The following is a 10,439-nucleotide window of genomic DNA, read 5'->3' on the forward strand; positions in this document are numbered from 1 at the left end:
TTGTTTAGAGGCGCCAGGAAGGGACTTCATCTTTTTAAATGTGACATCAATCTCGATCTGTCTACAGCAACTGTTTTCACGGAACCAAGTACAGTTCTTTAAGTCGGGTTGAACCTCCGGTGCGCGGTTGTTGAAAAATGTACAAAATTGGAGTTCAGGTGGGCCTGTAGGATTATAGCCTACGACATCCTTGGTATCCGAAGCATACGATGAAGAAAGAACGAAAGCAATGATGATTCCTATATATGCACTTAATGAAAAGACATTTGTCACAAGCAGAAGGAAGCGACGATATGAGAGAGGCGCCGCCATTTTGGAATATTTGATGTTCATCTACCGTAGACGAAGATCTATCGGTAGTGTGCATTGGCAGAAATGTGCATCCAATATGCTTTCAATCAACGGATCGGTGCGAGTGGTATCAGGATGCCTTGCATGGATTGGCGAACGTCGCTACGTAGCGAGTGTGTTTAGTGAGTGTATGTGTGTTTGTGTGTACGATGACATATGCGAACGTACAGCAGGCAGGTTGATGCGATGGTGTCTCATTTGTTTTGCACATCAATGTAATGATACCAGCGTGTTGTGGCGCCAAGTGATACAAGGAAAATTGAGGCGCCATATACGATTTGGCCGCACGTGGCGAATAATAGTGATTTCACACCCTGTTTTTGTTGATTGGGCTATATAAATGGAACTTTGGTTATGCGTTAAGAGATAGTACAACGATAATCGTAAGAAAATAATTGTATGAATGTGTATTATGATAAGAAACAACACAAAAATTCGACGAATAAATAGTTCCATAAGAGATAAATTATGGAAAGAAAGCAGAAGAAAAGAAAAGAGAAGTGGTAGAAGAAGGAGAAGAAGAAAAGGAAGAGGGAGAAAATGAAAAAGATAAAGAAGAGAAAAAGAAAAGATCAAAGGAGAAGAGAAAAAGATAGTGAAGAAATATAGATGAATAAGGAAAAAGTAAGAAGAAAAGTGAAGGAGGATGAAAAGTAGAATGAGGAGAGAAACTACGGAAGAAGAGGAGGAAGAAGAATTAAAAGATAAGAAAGCAGATGATGATGAAGGAGAGGAGGAAGACGATGAAAAGGGAAAAGAGGAAGAACATGAATATAAATGAAAATGAGAGAAAGAAAAAAGGAAGACGATGATAGTGAGAAGTTGAATAAAAAGTTAAATAGCAGAAGAGCAAATCAAGTTGAAGAAAAGAGAGAAGGTGAAGAAGAGAAAAGTGATGAAGAAAAAAAGAGCCAAGGAGAAGAGAAGGGACGAAGAAAGATAAAGAAGTAGAGGACGCATAAGAAGGAAAGAATAAGAAAGTAGATGTCAAAGAAGGAGGGGGGAAATTACGATAAGAAAAAAAATAAGACGGAAGAAGAAGAAAAGGGGGAAATATTTGTTTCCTTTATCTTCTGCCCCCGAGATATCAATTATAGATTAAAATTGATTACTGTAGCAGCGGATCCAGAGGAGGGGGGGGGAGCACATCTGGCCGGCGTTCCATTTTTTGATAAATTTTACTTCCTTGACAAATATTTTGTGACATAAATCATCTCCATTCGGTCGGGAGTGAAGATTTTCATTAGTGCTTGTCTCTGAACATAAATAATGTCCCCCTTCTTTTGGAGTACCCTGGATCTGTCCCAGGAATACTGTTTATTGCCATTGGCCCGTATTCTGAAGTCAGGTTTAACTTAGACCACGGTCTAACTCTGTACTAAAATTATGGGAAGCCAAGAAATAAAAAATTAAGTTTATATTTTATATTTCTTATGTGTAATATTTTTTTCCTTTTGCTTTCATAATGAAGAAAATACTTCAGTTATCATTCCCAGACAATTATGAACAATTTGGGTGTCATATGAGTTAATAAACTGAATGTTTACTGTTAGGGATTTATGCTCCAATTGGCTCTCCATACTTAAACCACAACTTTAAACCTGAGTTTAAGTTAAACCCGACTTCAGAATACGGGCCATTGTGTCCAGGGGCGGAGCGACAGGAAACAACAGCCCCCTATGAGTTTTCAAGTAAAAATATATATTTTTTCAAAGAAAAGAAAACAGGATTAAAAAATAAATCATATAGCCCTAATTTGCCCATTATTCAATAAAAAAACGACCCCTTTAGGTCGTCCTGCCTGTCCCTATCAATATCCCTTATCATTACAATATTTTTCATTAACATCCTTTTATCTATTTTCTTTCTATACATTCATCATTTTATTCATACACCCTTCATGCAGATTATTATTAACTTTTTACGGTTTTCATGATTCGGAATATCTGTACGCCACTGTTTTTTATCATGTCTTTATCACAACCATCACCACCATTAACATAAAAATTTAACTGACACTTCGATCAAAATCATAATCGTTACCAACATCAAACCATTATTATCATCACAACCACTACCACAAGCAACATCACTTTTTGTCATCACCTTCATGATAACAAACACTTTTACCATCATAATTTCAAATCACTTTCATCATCCTCTTCATATTCTTCTTCATCATGAGCGTTATCACTCTCATCATTATCCTCAATATCCATAACCTCAGGCACAAATTATTTCAAAGTGTATACAAGCATGATCAGTTTGTTAAACAAGTGGAATGTCTCGAGCAGTCTCGCATGACACGATTCAATATAGCAGCAGTGCCGACATGGAAAACAACTAATAAGATGAATAATTATTCACAAAAATATCACAATTCATACGATAGTAAAATACTAAATTATTGACCCTCAATGGCCTTTGACCTCTATCATGTGATCTGGAACTCATGAAAATGATCAGTTACATTTGATTGCCCTTATGTCCAAGTTTCGTGAAATTTCAGTGTTGATTCCTGCAATATGGTCAAAGTTCACTGACCCTAAATGACCTATAACCGAGGTTGGCAATTTTTTCATTTAAAAAAAAAACAAACTGAAAAAAATATTTGTTTTAAATCAGATTTTTTTTTTAAATCGGATCTAATTTTTTTTTAACAAAAATGTCTAAAACAAAGTGGAAACACCAAAGTTTTAACCCTTGCACAGAAATTTTTTTCAAAATTATACATTTCACAACTAATATTATTATTAACTTCTATTCTATTTCATAATTAAATCCATTCAAAATAGAATCTATATAGAGTATGTAATTCATGGTGAAGATGCCGTTTTCTGCATCCTCTCGTGTAGGGTATTTAGATCCTACTGACTGGTTTGGTCCAAAGTGAGGAACCACCTTGGTACAGCTAATCAAAGTTAGTGTTCCCATTCAAACATGAAATTAGGATCAGTTTCTTTGGAAGAATTCCACAACTCGGAGACTCGCATCCTCCAAAGAGAAAAATTCTAAATTTTCAAGCCAAGGACTGAAAATCATGTGTTAAACTACATTTCTTTTTCGTTGTTTAAACGTCCTTTGCCATTTGAGCCATGTTTGGAGCTTTATGACTGTTCAAAGCACTGATTTGCAAAGCTGTGACTTATTAGGAAAGAAGTTGCAAGTTTACTCGAATGATTTCTTTTAGGACAATAAACCTGAAATTATTATTTGGCAGTTACATGTTCTTTTTATTTTGAGTAAAAATTATAAAACTGCCCCCCCCAAAAAAAAAAAAATTGTTAATCATTTGTACACGTTTCAATGGAAGTGATTTAAAAAAAAATGTCGAAAGTGATGTAAGGAGCTAAATGTTAAAAGCTATATATGTTACATTGCAAAATCAACTTGATTTTATTGACATGATTTTCACTTGTTTTTAGTAGATATGAAGGATTATGTTTTGTAGATATGAAGGATTATGTTTTGATATATTATACAGTTGATAAAATCTATTTTAAATAAAAAAAGTCAATCATTTGTACATGTTTCAATGGATTTCAATGAAAAGTGAAAACAAGTTATGACATTTCAAAAACTTAACCTTGGTTAAGATTTCGATATTGACTCCCTCAACATGGTCTAAGTTCATGGACCATAAATGACCTTGGTCATGTGACCTGAAACTCGGGCAGGATGTTCAGTAATATTTGATTACCATTATGCCAATGTTTCATGAACTAGGTCCTTATACTTTCTTTAAGTTATGATGACATTTCAAAAACTTAACCTTGGTTAAGATTTCAATGTTGATGACGCCACCACCTGCTATGCAGGCGAGACAAAAATCAGAATGATTTGAATTGATTTAAATCATGATTTCAATCAACAGGATTTAAATCAGCCTACCCTGCCTATGACCACATTTATGAGAGCTGAAACTAATTCAATACAATCAGTGATACTTGATTACCCTTATGTCCAAGTTTCATGAACTACATTTCAAAATTTACCCCAAACATGGTCAGTTCATTGATCCTGAATTACCTTTGACCTCTCAATCATGTGACCTAAATCAGTGATACTAACTTGATTACTTATACGCCCTATTTAACAAGTTAGATCCATATACTTTCAGAGTTATGATGACATTTCAAGAACTTAACCTTAGTTAAGATTTCAGTGCATACCCCCAACATGGTCAAAGTTCATTGAACCTATGACCTTTGACATGTGACCTGAAACCTTAGCAAGATGATCAGTATACAAATTCTGCATTCACATGAGTTCATTATGTGATCTATCCTCACTTAAGGCTTGTAAGGCTTTATGTAATAGTTTGAACAGAGTCTCAAGGAGAGTATAACAGACGAATGAAGACATGCGTCATTTGTTTTATACAGTGCGTACCAAAAAAAGGTTTACACTTTGAAAAATCCATGGGAATTAAAAAATATACAACATGTAGGTAATTTTTTCACATATAATCTTGGGTTTGGGTCTTATCTATCCAGTGAAAGTAAAAGTTTTGACAGAATGTTCCACTTAAGTGAGCACTGTTCATTTATGTAAAACTCGCAGAAATCTGTTTGCGCAGAAATGCTTGTTTTCACGCTGTGTCAAGGGGAAAGGGCGAAATCAAACTTACCCTGCGAAACATTTCTCATACATTTCCCTTGCACTTTTAGTTAATTGAAATAAAACAGATACATTCAAGCATTTTGTAACAATTTTGCCATCCAGATTGAAATTTCAACTCTTAGTAAACACAACCTTTACCCTTTTTTGTGCCAGCTGGATTTGAGACATAACTGAATTTGAACAAAAGTTTATATCAGACATCTCCAGCATTTGTTCACAAAGTTTTTATTATTTAAAGTGGGTTTATGTTTCATTTTTTCCAAGCTTGCCAATGATTAAAAAATGAGAATCAAGCATAAGCCATTTCATGTGAATCACAGCTCAGCGTTAGGCAAATATCGCCACGTTGGCCTAGGTGTGTTGGGGAGTGGGGTGGGGCACAATGCAATCTTCAACGAGTTTTTGGATTGTATGAGTGCACCTTGGAGGTTGCCCATAACACAGCTCTCTGCGAATTGCTGGATTTTACCTGGATTTTTATATATTGTGCTTTTTATATTGCAAACATTGTTTTATTAGAACTTCTAGCATCTTGTGGACAAACTTTGAGGAGTTGTTTTGCTGGGTTTGTGCAGGAAATTTGAAAACGAATATGCTGACTATGGATGCTGAAGAACCTGATACAGGTCTACATGCACACCATATTGCCAATACTACATGCAGTCAGTGTCAGGACTTTTCCATGGTGATGGATTACAGATGGTATCTATGGAAAGTTTTCTTTTCAGTAACTTGATGCAAATGACATTAACAGCTGTACTTACATCATGGTATTGAAATGGATCATTGGTGTTCTTCTTTTATTAACCCTGCTTGGATGTGAATGGAATACATTTCATTGTGGTGTCACTAACTCTACATCTGCTAAGTATTCACACTTTACTCAACCCTCATTGATGAAAAGAAAACTGAAGTTGAAATATTTGGGCAACCACATTCAATATTATTCAAACTCAGCTGCAACATTCCAGATTTCCCTTACTATTTGTGGAGATATAGAACTCAACCCAGGACCATATACATATATGTAACAACAATGAACATCTGGAACGACAAGAACCTCGCAGACTAAATGTCAATAGTATTGGAGTGTTAAATACAACTGCTTACCCACTGAGAAGAACTTATTACCACTCAGATGTTATTTACCATTCAAGTCAACCAGTAAATTTGAACTATGATGTTTGGAAGCGAATCCACGAACTTGGTATTTCGCGAAAGCGCAAAACACATCGCGGATCCAAAGGAAGACGGAAAACGATTAATTCAGACATAAATAACATACCTGTCTTGATAAGAGAACGGAAAGAACAGAAAAGGAAATGTCATATACAGGCAAATAATCTAAACACTGTTACATTGTTAAAAGAAAATAATTTTGATTTACCCTGTATGCTTTTGAGTAATGTTCGCTCTCTAAATAACAAAACTGATGAAGTGAAGTTTGTTGCTAGGAATGAGAAAGTAGATTTAATCGCATTAACAGAAACATGGACAGATGCGAATATACCTCCCGATCACTTATCCATAGACGGTTATCAGTTTGTTTTACAATCTAGAATCGGAAGAAGGGGAGGAGTAGCTTTGTACGCAAATAATCATTTTCACCCACGTACGTTTCCTTGTAATATACCTGATGAAGTGGAAGCGATTTGGGTCACTTTGAGACCAAGATCACTGCCACGTGAAATCTCATGTATTGTTACTTGTGTCATGTACTTTCCACCTCGCTGTCAATATCAAAATGAATATATCAGACATATTACTTCAACTATTGATATTATACTTCTACAACATCCAAATGCTGGTATATTTATAGTAGGTGATATGAATGACCTAGATGTTCAGAGTATTATCAATCTTGAAAATTTTAATCAAATTGTAAATGTGCCTACGAGAGGGTAATATACTAGATAAAATTATTACAAATTTGTGAAAAGTTTTTCTTACCAGTGACAACACTATCACCCCTTGGTAGAAGTGATCATAATTGTATTTTATTATCCCCTTTGCCATCTATAACACGCTCAACAAGGAAAGTTAAAAAGAGAATTGTACGTCCTATTCCTGATAGTAGATTACGATTATTTGGTCAGTGGGTCACACAAAATTCTTGGAGTGATGTGTTACAACCATCAGACCCTTCTGATAAATGTTCTTTGTTTTCCAATTCGGTATTATCTAAATTGAATGAATTTCTACCTACCAAAGAAGTAGAACTAAATGACAATGATAAGGAATGGATGACTCCACAAATAAAAGATGTTTATTCAAAGGGAAAGGGCTTTTCAAACAAAAAATAAAACGCTATTTCGACGTTTACGAAATAAGATAAGTTATAGAAAAAAATACTATTATAATACTCGTATATCACATCTCAAAACTACAAACCCAGGTGCTTGGTATAAACAAATAAAGATAATAACTAAAGGACAGGTAAACACCCCTGTTATAAGTGTAGAAGGTATTTCAGATAATGACCCTAAATGTTTTCTAAAAATAGCTGATGCTATCAATGAACAATTTATATCGGTAGCTAAGGATCTAGAACCTCTTAACAAGAACAGATTGCCTGCATACTTGCCTTCAAATTATAAATGTCCAGGAGTTCAACAATATGAAGTATACAATGCCCTTCGAAAGATAAAGATCAATAAAGCATGTTTGAAGGAAGACCTTCCACCTCGCATTTTACGTGAATTTGCTTATGAATTTAGTAAACCTGTTACTGATATCTTAAATGCATCTTTTAATTTAGGTATTGTACCATGGCAGTGGAAGAAGAGTCAGATTGTTCCTCTCCCAAAGTCACAACCCCCTACTATTACTCAACTCCGCCCAATTGCTTTAACAAGCCGTCTATCTAAAATAGCTGAATCCTTTATTGTTAAATGGCTTTTGGAAGATGTTTCTCAATGTATTGATTTAAACCAATATGGCAACATTCCTGGATTATCAACATCGCATTATCTCATCAAATTATTGCACAGTATTTTAGAAAATTGTGAGAAACCCAAATCTATATCAACTATTATTTGTACTGATTTTTCCAAAGCGTTTGACAAGTTGGACCATAATATTTTAGTTAGAAAATTAATTGATTTTAGAGTTAGACCATTTATTATTGATTGGATCATTAGTTTTTTAGAACAAAGATCTCAGTGCGTGAAATATCAGAATCATTTTTCAGAATATGTAACCACCCACGCGGGAGTGCCCCAAGGCACAAAATTAGGACCCATTTTATTTTTGATTATGTTTAATGATGCTTGTCAAGAACAATCTTTGCCTTATTTCAAATACGTTGATGATCTTACACTACTTGAAAACAGAAACTTACATAAACTATCAATATTACAAAATATATTAGATGATTTATTAGAATGGACAAACAGTAATCATATGACACTAAATCCTAGTAAGTGCATGGCAATGAACATAACATTTATGAAAAATGCACCCTTTTGTGAGTCTTTGCATATCGGGGAATCAGAACTGCCTTATGTTGATACTTTAAAGATTTTAGGAGTTTATATTCAACATAATTTAAAATGGGACTTCCATATAAATGAAATGTTAAAAAAGTGCAATAAAAAACTTTATATGTTTAGATTAGTGAAAAAAAATTTACCAATTTCTGACTTAATACAAATATACATCGGATACATCCGCCCTGTTTTAGAATATTGTGTACCTGTGTTTAATGGAAGTTTGACTTTAGACCATGTACAGAAACTAGAAAGAATTCAGAAAAGAGTTTGTAAAATCATCTTAGGTCAAAGTTATTCAACTTATAAAGATGCTTTAAAACGATGCAAACTGGATACACTTAAAGATAGACGTCAACAATTATGCACTGATTTTGCAGTTTCTATAAGCAAAAATCAACATTGTAAAAAATGGTTTCCGGAAAGGAACGTTGTTGGCATGAATTTACGCAATAAACAAAAGTATATGCAATACAAATGCAGGACCTCCCGTTTTAAACAAAGTGCAATACCATATTTTATTAACCTCCTTAATAACTCATAAAGTGTATATTTTCATTGTAATTTCATTGTATACTGTATTTTTTTAATGTACTATTTTATCATTATTACATTATTGTTTTATGCTATACATGTTCAATTGTAATACCTTTGTAAATACATACATTTCAGCTTTTTTAGCTGCAGTATGTGTATGATTGTTTTACTGGAAATAAATAAACCATGAAATGAAATGTTTTGAGCAAAGAAACAAGTGAAAAAAAGGTTAAAAGCTATCTTTAAATCAATTTTACTAGCTAAATTCTTCATGATTAAGGTCTGATTTTATTCGCATAACTATTTCAAAGTTCTGCGCAAATAATTTTTTGCCAACTTTTCAAAAGTAAAGCGGTGCTCACTCAAGCGGAAATATTTTTCAATAGTTATATCGTCATTTGCTTTAAATGGATCTGTACCAATGTCAAATTGTTTAAATATCTTCAGGATATTACAAATGTATAATTTTACAGGAATTTTTCTAAGTGTAAACTTTTTTTTGATACGCACTGTACAACTACTAGATCATGTTATTTGGCAAAATAAATAAAAGAACATAATTAGATTGGATTGAAATGATATAAAGTGGGCCAATACAGGAACTCTTTTTCTCTGATCGACCTACCTGGGTCCAACAGATTATTCTTCTCAATGTCAGCAGCTGCTTGCTATCTTTTGTGATGACACACATTGATTCATGCCTGGATCCAGGTTAAGTGCAGGCAGTCAGCATAGTAGGGTACGTTTACTTCATGTGCACAAACACATTAAAAAAAATGAAATAGACACAGGTACACACAAGCACACACTGAGGGAGAGAGCGCGCATGCATACCATGCAATTGAAAATAAAAAAAATTCAATAGTTTTCAACCAATCAAATGACAAGAATCTTTGTATCAATTGTATAATATACCACAAATACTATTGGAGGATACACAGATAATCAAAATGTTCTCTCTTAACTCATCACACTCACACCAACTCCTGATTACTTTGCAGTTGAAGAGACACAAGATAAAAATAAACTCAAAACTCATTTGTGTTATCATAATACATCCCTCTGTATTTTAATAATAAAAATGTTTTCTTAGAAAGTAATAACCAACTAAAGGTAATTATTGTACATAAGCTGGATATTTTTCAACAGCAAGAAACAGTTTTGGACAGTAGATGGATATGTGACATACTACATCCCCTTTAACCCTTCCTGTGATTTGTTCTGAAAATTTGTTATAACTGTGCATTGTTAAAGTGTTGTAAGAAACTATTGATATTCATCTATTAAGTGGTGGTATAAAATAGTGGAAAAAATTCTCTGCTACATTTGTAAAAGTTTGCACAGGCATATAGCAGCATGGATCATCTTCACATATGGTATACACTTGTAATTCTCAATATTTGTCAAAGTTTAGTTACGCCAAAACATGAATATGGCATA

This window comes from Lytechinus variegatus, chromosome 10 (assembly GCF_018143015.1).
Source record: "Lytechinus variegatus isolate NC3 chromosome 10, Lvar_3.0, whole genome shotgun sequence".
Lineage (NCBI taxonomy): Eukaryota > Metazoa > Echinodermata > Echinoidea > Temnopleuroida > Toxopneustidae > Lytechinus > Lytechinus variegatus.